At 41.8% G+C, this 16,015-nt stretch overlaps 1 protein-coding gene across 2 annotated transcripts in view; it reads right to left on the reverse strand.

Annotated features, from left to right (window-relative positions):
- The window catches only part of CERK (ceramide kinase), a 349,026-nt gene that overhangs the window by 253,343 nt on the left and 79,668 nt on the right, over positions 1 to 16,015 (reverse strand). The gene's annotated exons all lie outside the window — the stretch shown is intronic.

The following is a 16,015-nucleotide window of genomic DNA, read 5'->3' on the forward strand; positions in this document are numbered from 1 at the left end:
ATCAACAGAAGCCTCGTTCTTGAAGGCCCATGTGGAAGCCACAGCCCTAGTGGAATGAGCCGTGATTCTTTCGGGAGGCTGCCGTCCGGCAGTCTCGTAAGCCAATCTGATGATGCTTTTAATCCAAAAAGAGAGAGAGGTAGAAGTTGCTTTTTGACCTCTCCTTTTACCGGAATAAACAACAAACAAGGAAGATGTTTGTCTAAAATCCTTTGTAGCATCTAAATAGAATTTTAGAGCGCGAACAACATCCAGATTGTGCAACAAACGTTCCTTCTTTGACACTGGTTTCGGACACAGAGAAGGTACGATAATCTCCTGGTTAATGTTTTTGTTAGAAACAACTTTTGGAAGAAAACCAGGTTTAGTACGTAAAACCACCTTATCTGCATGGAACACCAGATAAGGAGGAGAACACTGCAGAGCAGATAATTCTGAAACTCTTCTAGCAGAAGAAATCGCAACTAAAAACAAAACTTTCCAAGATAATAACTTAATATCAACGGAATGTAGGGGTTCAAACGGAACCCCCTGAAGAACTGAAAGAACTAAGTTGAGACTCCAAGGAGGAGTCAAAGGTTTGTAAACAGGCTTAATTCTAACCAGAGCCTGAACAAAGGCTTGAACATCTGGCACAGCTGCCAGCTTTTTGTGAAGTAACACAGACAAGGCAGAAATCTGTCCCTTCAGGGAACTAGCAGATAAACCATTTTCCAATCCTTCTTGAAGGAAGGATAGAATCTTAGGAATCTTAACCTTGTCCCAAGGGAATCCTTTAGATTCACACCAACAGATATATTTTTTCCAAATTTTGTGGTAAATCTTTCTAGTTACAGGCTTTCTGGCCTGAACAAGAGTATCGATAACAGAATCTGAGAACCCTTGCTTCGATAAGATCAAGCGTTCAATCTCCAAGCAGTCAGCTGGAGTGAAACCAGATTCGGAAGTTCGAACGGACCCTGAACAAGAAGGTCTCGTCTCAAAGGTAGCTTCCAAGGTGGAGCCGATGACATATTCACCAGATCTGCATACCAAGTCCTGCGTGGCCACGCAGGAGCTATCAAGATCACCGACGCCCTCTCCTGATTGATCCTGGCTACCAGCCTGGGGATGAGAGGAAATGGCGGGAACACATAAGCTAGTTTGAAGGTCCAAGGTGCCACTAGTGCATCCACTAGAGCCGCCTTGGGATCCCTGGATCTGGACCCGTAGCAAGGAACTTTGAAGTTCTGACGAGAGGCCATCAGATCCATGTCTGGAATGCCCCACAGCTGAGTGACTTGGGCAAAGATTTCCGGATGGAGTTCCCACTCCCCGGGATGCAATGTCTGACGACTCAGAAAATCCGCTTCCCAATTTTCCACTCCTGGGATGTGGATAGCAGACAGGTGGCAGGAGTGAGACTCCGCCCATAGAATGATTTTGGTCACTTCTTCCATCGCTAGGGAACTCCTTGTTCCCCCCTGATGGTTGATGTACGCAACAGTTGTCATGTTGTCTGATTGAAACCGTATGAACTTGGCCCTCGCTAGCTGAGGCCAAGCCTTGAGAGCATTGAATATCGCTCTCAGTTCCAGAATATTTATCGGTAGAAGAGATTCTTCCCGAGACCAAAGACCCTGAGCTTTCAGGGATCCCCAGACCGCGCCCCAGCCCATCAGACTGGCGTCGGTCGTGACGATGACCCACTCCGGTCTGCGGAATGTCATCCCTTGTGACAGGTTGTCCAGGGACAGCCACCAACGGAGTGAGTCTCTGGTCCTCTGATTTACTTGTATCTTCGGAGACAAGTCTGTATAGTCCCCATTCCACTGACTGAGCATGCACAGTTGTAATGGTCTTAGATGAATGCTCGCAAAAGGAACTATGTCCATTGCCGCTACCATCAAACCGATCACTTCCATGCACTGCGCTATGGAAGGAAGAGGAACGGAATGAAGTATCCGACAAGAGTCTAGAAGCTTTGTTTTTCTGGCCTCTGTCAGAAAAATCCTCATTTCTAAGGAGTCTATTATTGTTCCCAAGAAGGGAACCCTTGTTGACGGAGATAGAGAACTCTTTTCCACGTTCACTTTCCATCCGTGAGATCTGAGAAAGGCCAGGACAATGTCCGTGTGAGCCTTTGCTTGAGGAAGGGACGACGCTTGAATCAGAATGTCGTCCAAGTAAGGTACTACAGCAATGCCCCTTGGTCTTAGCACAGCTAGAAGGGACCCTAGTACCTTTGTGAAAATCCTTGGAGCAGTGGCTAATCCGAAAGGAAGCGCCACGAACTGGTAATGCTTGTCCAGGAATGCGAACCTTAGGAACCGATGATGTTCCTTGTGGATAGGAATATGTAGATACGCATCCTTTAAATCCACCGTGGTCATGAATTGACCTTCCTGGATGGAAGGAAGAATAGTTCGAATGGTTTCCATCTTGAACGATGGAACCTTGAGAAACTTGTTTAAGATCTTGAGATCTAAGATTGGTCTGAACGTTCCCTCTTTTTTGGGAACTATGAACAGATTGGAGTAGAACCCCATCCCTTGTTCTCTTAATGGAACAGGATGAATCACTCCCATTTTTAACAGGTCTTCTACACAATGTAAGAATGCCTGTCTTTTTATGTGGTCTGAAGACAACTGAGACCTGTGGAACCTCCCCCTTGGGGGAAGCCCCTTGAATTCCAGAAGATAACCTTGGGAGACTATTTCTAGCGCCCAAGGATCCAGAACATCTCTTGCCCAAGCCTGAGCGAAGAGAGAGAGTCTGCCCCCCACCAGATCCGGTCCCGGATCGGGGGCCAACATTTCATGCTGTCTTGGTAGCAGTGGCAGGTTTCTTGGCCTGCTTTCCCTTGTTCCAGCCTTGCATTGGTCTCCAAGCTGGCTTGGCTTGAGAAGTATTACCCTCTTGCTTAGAGGACGTAGCACTTTGGGCTGGTCCGTTTCTCCGAAAGGGACGAAAATTAGGTTTATTTTTTGCCTTGAAAGGCCGATCCTGAGGAAGGGCGTGGCCCTTACCCCCAGTGATATCAGAGATAATCTCTTTCAAGTCAGGGCCAAACAGCGTTTTCCCCTTGAAAGGAATGTTAAGTAGCTTGTTCTTGGAAGACGCATCAGCTGACCAAGATTTCAACCAAAGCGCTCTGCGCGCCACAATAGCAAACCCTGAATTCTTAGCCGCTAACCTAGCCAATTGCAAAGTGGCGTCTAGGGTGAAAGAATTAGCCAATTTGAGAGCATTGATTCTGTCCATAATCTCCTCATAAGGGGGAGAATCACTATCGACCGCCTTTATCAGCTCATCGAACCAGAAACATGCGGCTGTAGCTACAGGGACAATGCATGAAATAGGTTGTAGAAGGTAACCCTGCTGAACAAACATCTTTTTAAGTAAACCTTCTAATTTCTTATCCATAGGATCTTTAAAAGCACAACTATCCTCTATGGGTATAGTGGTGCGTTTGTTTAAAGTGGAAACCGCTCCCTCGACCTTGGGGACTGTCTGCCATAAGTCCTTTCTGGGGTCGACCATAGGAAACAATTTTTTAAATATGGGGGGAGGGACGAAAGGAATACCGGGCCTTTCCCATTCTTTATTAACAATGTCCGCCACCCGCTTGGGTATAGGAAAAGCTTCTGGGAGTCCCGGGACCTCTAGGAACTTGTCCATTTTACATAGTTTCTCTGGGATGACCAACTTGTCACAATCATCCAGAGTGGATAATACCTCCTTGAGCAGAATGCGGAGATGTTCCAATTTAAATTTAAACGTAATCACATCAGGTTCAGCTTGTTGAGAAATGTTCCCTGAATCAGTAATTTCTCCCTCAGACAAAACCTCCCTGGCCCCATCAGACTGGGTTAGGGGCCCTTCAGAACCATTATTATCAGCGTCGTCATGCTCTTCAGTATCTAAAACAGAGCAGTCACGCTTACGCTGGTAAGTGTTCATTTTGGCTAAAATGTTTTTGACAGAATTATCCATTACAGCCGTTAATTGTTGCATAGTAAGGAGTATTGGCGCGCTAGATGTACTAGGGGCCTCCTGAGTGGGCAAGACTCGTGTAGACGAAGGAGGGAATGATGCAGTACCATGCTTACTCCCCTCACTTGAGGAATCATCTTGGGCATCATTGTCATTGTCACATAAATCACATTTATTTAAATGAATAGGAATCCTGGCTTCCCCACATTCAGAACACAGTCTATCTGGTAGTTCAGACATGTTAAACAGGCATAAACTTGATAACAAAGTACAAAAAACGTTTTAAAATAAAACCGTTACTGTCACTTTAAATTTTAAACTGAACACACTTTATTACTGCAATTGCGAAAAAACATGAAGGAATTGTTCAAAATTCACCAAATTTTCACCACAGTGTCTTAAAGCCTTAAAAGTATTGCACACCAAATTTGGAAGCTTTAACCCTTAAAATAACGGAACCGGAGCCGTTTTTAACTTTAACCCCTTTACAGTCCCTGGTATCTGCTTTGCTGAGACCCAACCAAGCCCAAAGGGGAATACGATACCAAATGACGCCTTCAGAAAGTCTTTTCTAAGTATCAGAGCTCCTCTCACATGCGACTGCATGTCATGCCTCTCAAAAACAAGTGCGCAACACCGAGGCGAAAATGAGGCTCTGCCTATGATTTGGGAAAGCCCCTAAATAATAAGGAGTCTAAAACAGTGCCTGCCGATATTATTATATCAAAATACCCAGATAAAATTATTCCTCAAGGCTAAATATGTGTTAATAATGAATCGATTTAACCCAGAAAAAGTCTACAGTCTTAATAAGCCCTTGTGAAGCCCTTATTTACGATCTTTATAAACATGGCTTACCGGATCCCATAGGGAAAATGACAGCTTCCAGCATTACATCGTCTTGTTAGAATGTGTCATACCTCAAGCAGCAAGAGACTGCTCACTGTTCCCCCAACTGAAGTTAATTGCTCTCAACAGTCCTGTGTGGAACAGCCATGGATTTTAGTGACGGTTGCTAAAATCATTTTCCTCATACAAACAGAAATCTTCATCTCTTTTCTGTTTCTGAGTAAATAGTACGTAGCAGCACTATTTTAAAATAACAAACTCTTGATTGAATAATAAAAACTACAGTTAAACACTAAAAAACTCTAAGCCATCTCCGTGGAGATGTTGCCTGTACAACGGCAAAGAGAATGACTGGGGTAGGCGGAGCCTAGGAGGGATCATGTGACCAGCTTTGCTGGGCTCTTTGCCATTTCCTGTTGGGGAAGAGAATATCCCACAAGTAAGGATGACGCCGTGGACCGGACACACCTATGTTGGAGAAAATAATCACACCTTTATTAATAGCACAAAATAATAAAAAGTCCACAAGTCAAATAACAAGCCAGGAATCAAAACCAGAGCTGGTAGTCAGACGAGCCGAGTCAGGAGCCAAAGCAAATAGTCAGACGAGCCGAGTCAGGAGCCAAAGCGAGTAGTCAGACGAGCCGAAATCAGGAACAAGGAGAACAGCAGAGTCAGGAACAAGCCAGGGATCAGAAACCAGGAGGGACGTAAGACAGCCAGGTAATACACAGGAGCTTTCACAAACAGGTCTGAGACAACGCAAGGGCAAAGCATACTGAACAGAGGCCCTTTAAATAATAAGTGATGACATCACAATTCTTAGACTGCATTCTGTCTCACACATATGATGTACACCAGTCTGGCCATAAAAGGAAGTGAAGGAAATGAGCAGCATCACACAGTATGCACCAGAGTCCGCAAGTTAGGTAAGTAAAATGGCTGCCAGCAGCACAAGGCAAGCAAGGCAGGGAAAAAACCCTGACAGTACCCTCCCCTAAACGACCCCTCCCCCGCGGGAGGACAAAAAGCTTATTGGGGAAACAGGCATGGAAGGCACGGAGGAGGGCGGGAGCATGAACATCTGAGGATGGGAACACATGAACGCTCCTCCGGATCGTAGCCCCTCCAGTGAACCAAATACTGGACGCGGCCCCTGGACATGCGAGAGTAAATAATGCTGCTGACCTCATACTCTTCATGGTTGTCAACAAAGATAGAACGGGGACGAGGCAACACAGTGGTAAACCGATTACAAACCAATGGTTTCAAGAGGGAGACATGAAAAAACATTGGAGATGCGCATTGCAGGAGGAAGGTCAAGAGCGTAGGCCACAGGATTGACCCGTCTTAGTATTGGAAAAAGACCAAAATAACGGGTAGCCAGTTTATTGGAAGGCACACGAAGGTTCAAGTTGGGGGAGGACAGCCAAACTCTCTCACCAACCTGGTAGGAAGGTGCGGGCAGACGCCTACGATCAGCCTGGAGCTTTTGGCACTGCATAGAACGATGAAGGCAATCCTGAATCTGCACCCACGTGGAACGGAGTTGCCGAAGATGCTCCTCCAAAGCCGGAATACCCTGAGACATGAATGAATCTGGCAACAAGGATGGTTAAAACCCATAATTCGCCATGAACGGGGATAACTTGGAGGAAGCATTAATAGCACTATTACGAGCAAACTCTGCCCAAGGTAACAGTTCAGACCAATTATTGTGGTGATCTGAGACATAGCAATGGAGGAACTGTTCCAGAGCTTGATTAGACCGTTCCGCAGCCCCATTGGATTGAGTGTGATATGCCGAGGAGAAGGAAAGCTGGATACCCATTTGAGCACAAAAGGAACGCCAAAATCTGGAGACAAACTGGCTACCCCGGTCCGACACTATCTCCTTGGGTAACCCATGTAAACGGAAGACCTCTCGGGCAAAAATTGAAGCCAGCTCCTGAGCGGTAGGCAACTTCTTCAATGGAATGCAATGTGACATTTTAGAAAAACGGTCAACCACCATAAGGATAACCGTATTGCCATTGGAAACAGGGAGCTCGACAATGAAGTCCATGGAAAGATGTATGCAAGGACGCTCACCATTAGAAATAGGTTGAAGAAGACCTACAGGAAGACGTCGAGGAGTCTTATTCTGTGTACAAACTGAGCAGGAGGCAACATACGCAGCAACGTCAGAACGAAGAGCTGGCCACCAGAATTATCGAGTGACAGACCAAATAATTTGGTTCTTGCCTGGGTGACCTGCGGCTTTAGGATAGTGGTAAGTGTGCAAAAGTTTAGTTTGAAGATTCTCAGGAACAAAACACTTACCACTAGGTTTCTCAGGAGGTGCATTGGTTTGTGCAGCCAGGATCTCCTCCCCCAAGGGAGAAGTCAAATTAGTACATATGGTAGCCAAAATATGCTCAAGAGAAAATGGAGAAAGTAAAAATTGTACACACACACTATTAAATGTAAGCAATGATTATATTATTCTGTGTCCATATCACTGACAGTGAACATTTTTTGCAGGGACAGAACAGGCAAACAAATAAACTTCAGAGGATGGTCCCTATGGGATTCTCCTGACCCAGAGGGACGAATTTTCACTAGCCAAAATATGGTCAGGAGGTATAACTGGAGTAGGTACAGACTCCTCCTTGGACAGAGGCGAAAATTGTGGAGAGAGGGCATCAGCCCTAACATTCTTACTACCAGGCAGGTAGGAGACCACATAATTAAACCAAGACAAAAATAGCGCCCATCTGGCCTGTCGGGGGACAAACGTTTTGCTTCAGATAGATAAGTTAAATTCTTGTGGTCAGTAAGAATAAGCACTGGCACGCTAGTACCCTCAAGTAGATACCTCCATTCCTTGAGTGCCAAAATTATGGCCAGTAATTCCCGGTCGCCAATTTCATAATTGCACTTCGCTGGAGACAATTTCTTAGAGAAGAAACCACACGGATGCAAGGAACCGTCAGGTGTAGGACGTTGAGACAATAGGGCATCTACTCCAGTCTCAGACGCATCGACCTCAAGAACGAAAGGCAGTACAGGGTTAGGTTGAGCCAGAACTGGAGCGGCAGCAAAGGCAGTCTTAAGACTATCAAAGGCCTTAATGGCAGCAGGTGATCAATGGAGTGGATCATTCTCTTTACGGGTCATGTCTGTGATAGGTTTGACCAAGAAAGAAAAGTTTTTAATAAACTTTCTATAGTAATTGGCAAACCCCAAAAAACGTTGAATAGATGGAAGACCAACTGGGCGAGGCCACTGCAGAACTGCAGATAACTTGTCAGGATCCATGGAGAACCCTGCAGCAGAGATAACATAACCTAGGAAGGTTACTTGAGTCTGATGAAACTCACATTTCTCGAGATTACAAAACAGGCCGTTCTCACGTAGTCTCTGAAGAACCCGTGTAACATCAGAACGATGAGCCTCAAGTGTGGGTGAGTGTATGAGGATGTCGTCTAAGTACACCACAACACACTGTTGCAATGTATCTCGAAGGACATCATTAATAAATTCCTTGAAAACAGCAGGAGCATTACATAGGCCAAAGGGCATTACAAGATACTCATAATGTCCGCTCCTGGTGTTAAATGCTGTTTAAGACCCCTATAATTGATGCATGGTCTTAACCCGCCACCCTTCTTCTTCACAAAGAAGAAGCCAGCCTCTGCAGGAGAGCAGGATTTGCGGATGATCCCCGCGACAGAGCATCAGCAACATACTCCTCCATAGCACAAATCTCTGCAACAGACAGAGGGTAAACCCGGCCCCAAGGAGGAATGGCTCCGGGTTGCAGGTCTATGACACAATCGTAAGACCTGTGAGGAGGCAACGTACCGGCACGCAACTTGTCAAAAACGTCTAGGAACTCTCGGTACTCCTCTGACAATTGAGATACCGAAGACGTGCACAAGACTTTAACTGGTTTCCGAAGACAAGTGGAAATACATTGCGGAAACCACAACAAAATTTCGGACCTGCGCCAGTCGAGACTGGGATTGTGCTTTTGTAGCCAGGGATAACCCAGAATAACCGGAAAATGCGGAGAGTTTATCACCTGGAACTGGATGGTTTCAAAATGGAGAGCCCCAACAGCAATGGATAACGGAGCAGTTTCGTGAGTAACGAGTGCGGTCTGAAGGGGCCTGCCATCAATGGCCTCAATAGAAAGCGGAACGGACCAAGGCAAAACAGGAATGGAGTGCTTTGATACAAAAGCACCGTCAATGAAATAGCCCGCAGCACCGGAGTCAAGAGCCTGGGTGACTATGGAGGAGTCCACCCAGGAAAGGACAACCATGACCAAAGGTTTCTCCTTTAGCGGTTCCGGGGATGAGGATAAACCACCCAAGGTCTGTCCCCGATATGACCTTAGGTGTGAGCGTTTCCCGGCTGTGTAGGACAAGACTTCAAAAGGTGGCCCTGTAACCCACAATAGAGGCAGGAGTCCCTCCCTCCTCCTAAAGGCCCTCTCCGCAGCGGAGAGACACTTGAATCCCAACTGCAACGGCTCAGCAGTACCTGGTGACTCGGGACCAGGAGGCATGGGAGGAGAGGGAGGCATGGGTGGGAACGAACACGTAGGAGACAACGGAACAGGAGGCTTCCGCAAGCACTCCTTGAAAAAGAGGGCCTCTCACTTAGTCTGATGTCAATTAGGATCAAAAAAGATACCAATGCCTCGAGATCTTCTGGTAAATCTCTGGCAGAAACTTTGTCTTTATTCGCATTAGAGAGAGCCCATGAAAGAAGGCAGCAACAAGGGCTTCATTGTTTCAACCTACCTCTGCAGCAAGCGTACGGAACTCAATGGCATACTGAGCAACAGATCTTGTACTGAAGGAATATGTACAGCGCCAATACAGGCTAAGGGATAAATATAAACACTAAAAGATACAATAAAACACTAAAAGATACAATATATACCTGCTAAGGCTAAAAAAGGATTTATTACAAATAAATAGTTGGTAACGATAGAAGGATAAAATGCTTAAAAACAATGATAAGGTAGAGTAATGTTCTGAAAAACTCACAAAGTGCAAATGGCAATGAGGGTATAAGAAACTAAAATGGTGAAATCCACGTGTGGGTGCGGATACACAAATAAGCAAAGTGTTTATGCAACATAAATGTGCAACATAATATGGGCATAAATGTGCAAATGTTTTACAACATAGGTGAGAGTAATTGTGAACACTGTGTTTAAAATATAAAGAAGAATCGATTCACAACCAATAATCAAAAATTCACAAAAAATCACAAAAAATCACAAAAATATAATGAATAGTCCTGATGACACTGCAGTGCAAAAATAAGTCACAGGTAAGTTGATACCATTGGGTGACAAATGTGGAAGAAGGTGATGTGACATAAGGTAAAAACGAAAAATATGTGGAAAAAATAATCAAAAAAATCCAGTGAAAAAACAAAAATCAAAAAACAAAATGATGTTCAACAAAAGATCAAAAAAGAACAAAAAAGGGTGTTGTAATCCAAATAACAGTAAATTAAAAAGGAATCATATGAAGGAACCTTGAATCCTGAGGGGGAGAGTTCCCAGGCAAATCCTAACAACGGTCAGCTCTTTGTCCAATGTCCTAGAAATGTCCCTGTAAAAAAAGGAGTAACATAGCGTAACAAGTCCTCAAAGTGGTTAAAAAACTTGGAATAATGCTTACCAACAGGTCTACGCGTTTCGGCCCCAAAATAAGGCCTTTATCAAGACTTGATAAGGCCTTATTTTGGGGCCGAAACGCGTAGACCTGTTGGTAAGCATTATTCAAAGTTTTTTAACCACTTTGAGGACTTGTTACACTATGTTACTCCTTTTTTTACAGGGACATTTCTAGGACATTGGACAAAGAGCTGACCGTTGTTAGGATTTGCCTGGGAACTCTCCCCCTCAGGATTCAAGGTTCCTTCATATGATTCCTTTTTAATTTACTGTTATTTGGATTACAACACCCTTTTTTGTTCTTTTTTGATCTTTTGTTGAACATCATTTTGTTTTTTGATTTTTGTTTTTTCACTGGATTTTTTTGATTATTTTTTCCACATATTTTCCGTTTTTACCTTATGTCACATCACCTTCTTCCACATTTGTCACCCAATGGTATCAACTTACCTGTGACTTATTTTTGCACTGCAGTGTCATCAGGACTATTCATTATATTTTTGTGATTTTTTGTGATTTTTTGTGAATTTTTGATTATTGGTTGTGAATCGATTCTTCTTTATATTTTAAACACAGTGTTCACAATTACTCTCACCTATGTTGTAAAACATTTGCATTTATGCCCATATTATGTTGCACATTTATGTTGCATAAACACTTTGCTTATTTGTGTATCCGCACCCACACGTGGATTTCACCATTTTAGTTTCTTATACCCTTATTGCCATTTGCACTTTGTGAGTTTTTCAGAACATTACTCTACCTTACCATTGTTTTTAAGCATTTTATCCTTCTATCGGTACCAACTATTTATTTGTAATAAATCCTTTTTTAGCCTTAGCAGGTATATATTGTATCTTTTAGTGTTTTATTGTATCTTTTAGTGTTTATATTTATCCCTTAGCCTGTATTGGCGCTGTACATATTCCTTCACTACCTGTTCTTTCCCTTGGGGGTTGGTTAGACCCTTCATTTGTATTCAGCTTAAGGGATTGTCTTAGCGCTTGGCTACCACACCTTATTCTCAACAGATCTTGTACCTTGCAGAATGGTCATGAGGCCACAAATTCAGGGTAATTTGAAATCACAGGTTTATTAGTCTCCCACAAGGGGATTAGCCCAGGCAAGAGCTGGGTCAGAGAGTAACGAGATGAGAAATCCCACCATAGCTGTGTCAGAGGGAAATGTCTGAGGTAACATCTCAAAGTAAATGCCCACCTGGTTCAAAAACCATCTGCACTGATTAGGATCGCCTCCATATCGCTGAGGTAGAGGTGCAGAACCGGACATGCTCCTGGTAGGACTAGGTGCAGCAGCAGAAACAGGAGCAGCCATAACTTGCGGGACACTATGGTCCAAATGTGCAGTGCGAGTCAACAGGGTTTGCAGGGCTAGTGCAAATTGATCCAAGCGGTGATCCTGTTCATCCATCCTGGAAATTATGGCAGGTAAAAGGTCTATTATTAGCACCATCAGGATTCATGGCCCTTGCGTAATGTCAGGGTGCCAGGAATCAGACTGAGACGAGAAGTGCAAAAATAATCACACCTTTATTAATAGCAAAAAATAATAAAAAGTCCACAAGTCAAATAACAAGCCAGGAATCAAAACCAGAGCTGGTAGACAGACGAGCCGAGTCAGAAGCCAAAGCGAGTAAGTCAGACGAGCCGGAATCAGGAACAAGGAGAACAGCAGAGTCAGGAACAAGCCAGGGATCAGGAACCAGGAGGGACATAAGACAGCCAGGTAATACACAGGAGCTCTCACAAACAGGTCTGAGACAACGCAAGGGCAAAGCATACTGAACAGAGGCGCTTTAAATAATAAGTGATGACATCACAATTCTGAGACTGCATCCTGTCTCACACAGATGATGTGCACCAGTCTGGATATAAAAGGAAGTGCAGGAAATGAGCAGTATCACACAGTATGCACCAGAGTCAGCAAGAGAGGTGAGTAAAATGGCTGCCACCAGCACATGGCAAGCAAGGCAGGGAAAAAACCCTAACAGGTTATTGCCAAACCTCTACTTTTAATGTTTCAAGACTCATTATCCTCAGTCATAATACCCAAGGACTGGCATAAAGCTTTAAACATTTAATTTAAAAAGGGAAACAGGGCTGATCCAGGAAGCTATAGACCAGATATTTTAAAGGATTATATTGATGAGTATTTTCATGTTCTAATCTGCATGGTTTAATGAAAAATAGATCATGTCAAACTAATCTAAATGGATTCTACAAGGAACTAAGTAAAAAATATAGAAAAAGGGGGGAATCAGTTGATGTGATATACTTGGATTTAGCAAAGGTATTAGATACAGTGCCACATGAGAGATTAATGGACAAAATTAAGGGACTAGGAATAGTTGAAAATGTAAGCTCATGGATAAATAACTGGATAAAAGACAGGGAGCAATGAGTAGTTATAAACAGATCATACTCAGATTGTACAAGCATAAATATTTTTATCAATGACTTGGAGCAAGGATTAAATAGCAACAACTTTATTTCTGCAAATAATACAAAGTATTAAATCTCACTTTCCATTTACCCGCCCCTACTTCTAATTTTTGCAGATCCCCTTGTAATGCAATTTCATCCTGCTCTGACCTAATGACCTTAAACATTTTTAAATGTACCTATTTTTGCAGATGATACAAAGTTGGATAATATACATTTCGGGCTAGAAACAGAATTCAGGGATATGATTGCTGGTGTTAGATGGGTCACCTTTTTAATGGGATTAATTTAGGATTAACTGGAGCTTTTATAGTAGATAAATTAAGATTTGTATAGGTTGAACCTGATGGACTTCAGTCTTTTTTAAACCTCTTCTACTATGTACAAATGTCCTGAATATGTTTATTTTATCTTCTTTGCTGTGATCAATTAATACTTAAACAAATATAAAACAGTATGATTCACAGCCCCACTATTCAATGAAAGCTAGAAAGACAGGAAGCCAGCCTCTGCACAGGCTCAGAAGAGGCAGAAAGCAACTTAGGTTTTCGGCATATCTGCTCCCTTATTTAGCTGTAGGCAGGGTCTATACTGTTTTCTGTTTTGTTTGTTTTTTAAAAACAATCTGTTTCTTTTTATATTTACTTTGATTTAACACACACACACACACACACACATATATATATATATAAAACAAGGTCAGAAGAAAAGGCACTCCATAAATGATAGCAACTCCCAGAGTGCACTTGAAAAATATCAAAAAATATCAAGCACAGAAAAGGCACTCGCTGGTTAAATAAAACATAACATTTAATAAGTTACATTAAAATGGCATGACGTTTCGGAGGCATTACGCCCCCTTTATCAAATGCAAGATACAGCTTGAAAAATTACAAAAGCAGTATTTTTGTAATTATTCAAGCTGTATCTTGCATTTGATAAAGGGGGTGTAATGCCTCCGAAACGTCATGCCATTTTAATGTAACTTATTAAATGTTATGTTTTATTTAACCAGCGAGTGCCTTTTCTATGCTTGATATTTATATATATATATATATATATATATGTTACAGTTAAAGTGCAGAAACAGTTAATGTGCACATTACCTAGCTAATCTGCAGATTAACTTATTTTCTCAGTTAAAGTGCAGAATCTGCACTTTACCTAGGTAATGTGCACATTAACTGCTTCCGTGTAGTTAAAGTTGGAAAAGTTTGTTTCTCTCATGTAAACTGTTTATTGAAAAAGAAGCCAAAGAATGTTCCGATTTCGGCCGAGGGCAGATATGCTCCAGAGTGCTCTGTTCTAATCAGAGCCTTGGATGCCGCAACTGCCTCTGGGAACCTTACCATGGGTCCGAGTCCGCACGTATTGAAATTCTCTGTCTGGGAAATTATCTATCGAATCTATCTATTTATTATAGATTCGATAGATAGATCATTTCTACAGAGCATGTGCAAGATTCACAGAATATACGTATATGCATTTTGTGATTGGCTGATAGCGGTCACATGATGCATTAGGAAGAACAATTTACTTAACAGGACAGTCTACGCCAGAATTTTATTGTTTAAAAAGATAGATAATCCCTTTATTATCCATTCCCCAGTTTTGCATAACTAACACAGTTATAGTAATATACATTTTACCTCTGTGATCACCTTGTATGTAAGCTTTTGCAGACTGCCCCTTTATTTCAGTTCTTTTGTCAAAATGTTGTCAAAAATGTTGTCAAAATGTATTCAGATAAGAGGCGGCCTTAAAGTGCTAATAAATTAGCTTATGAGCCTCCTAGGTTTAGCTTTCAACTAAGAATACCAAGAGAACAAAGCAAAATTGATGATAAAAGTAAAATTGTACAGTTGTTTAAAATTACATGCCCTATCTGAATGTATTTTTGACTAGACTGTCCCTTTAACTTTGATATTTGTCAAGTGGGGGGGGGAATCTACTACTCATTTTAAATTCAAACTGAGTACTTTTGCATTGTCTCTTATGCATGTATTGCTTATGCTATTCTACTATGTTTAGTGGTTCTTTAAAATAGGAAGGGGGAAAACTGCATGATAATTTCTCCATAAACCAGCTTGATTTACTGGAAATGTCGGAGCAAGCTGGATAGTTTTTACAGCATATAACACATTGCTTATAAAGACCAGAAATACAGCTGGAAAGCAAAGTGCAATTCTTTTGATAGTTACTTGTAAGTTACTTTATCTCTGTCGGATACCAAACTTTGATTGTATGCTGTACTGCACTAGTATACAAAGTTCATATACGCAAGTACTAATATAGACAGATGAACTGATATCTACAGTTCTACAATTTAAAAAAAAAAAAAAAAATTTCTTAGTATAGAAATTCCAGTAAAAATTTTACATTGAGTTTCAGAATTTTACCATCAAAGAGCTGTTTTACTTGGCAGAGAAGGGGGAACTCATGACCTTTAAATCTGGAACAGTAAACTCAGATGACGCAACAAATCACTGCTTACAAAACACACTAGCAACAATTTACAGTTTTAGGTCTGTGAAACAAATTTGCACATTAAGTTGTTTTCTGTAAACACATTAGTAAAATGTCATCTGACCAAGCTCCTACAACTTTATATCAAAGCAGAAAAGATTTCAACATAGTTTAAATATCATCGATAGCTACTGACAATAAGATAGTAATTTTTGCATGTCTCTTGCATTTCTATAAAATTCTGAATGTTTACAGTAATTTTAACAAAATATCTTAAAACTTAAAAGGGACAGTTAAGTAAAAAAATAAATCAGATAGAGTAAGCAATTTTTAATAAGTTTAAAATGTACTTTAAATGGACATTAAACACTAAATAAATGCTAGATAGAATTATGCATTCAAAGAAAAGATTAGTCTGAGAATAACATCTTGATGTCTTTTTTAAAGTTTTATTATTTTGCTTTAGTAGTGACAAAATAAGTAAATTTTTAGTGTCTATAAAACAATTGGAGCTGCCATGTTGTAACTCAGGTTACTTTCTCTGCTGTGGCCAATTAGGGGCAGTTATAAATAGGTCACT

Source organism: Bombina bombina, chromosome 6 (assembly GCF_027579735.1).
Source record: "Bombina bombina isolate aBomBom1 chromosome 6, aBomBom1.pri, whole genome shotgun sequence".
Classification (NCBI taxonomy): domain Eukaryota; kingdom Metazoa; phylum Chordata; class Amphibia; order Anura; family Bombinatoridae; genus Bombina; species Bombina bombina.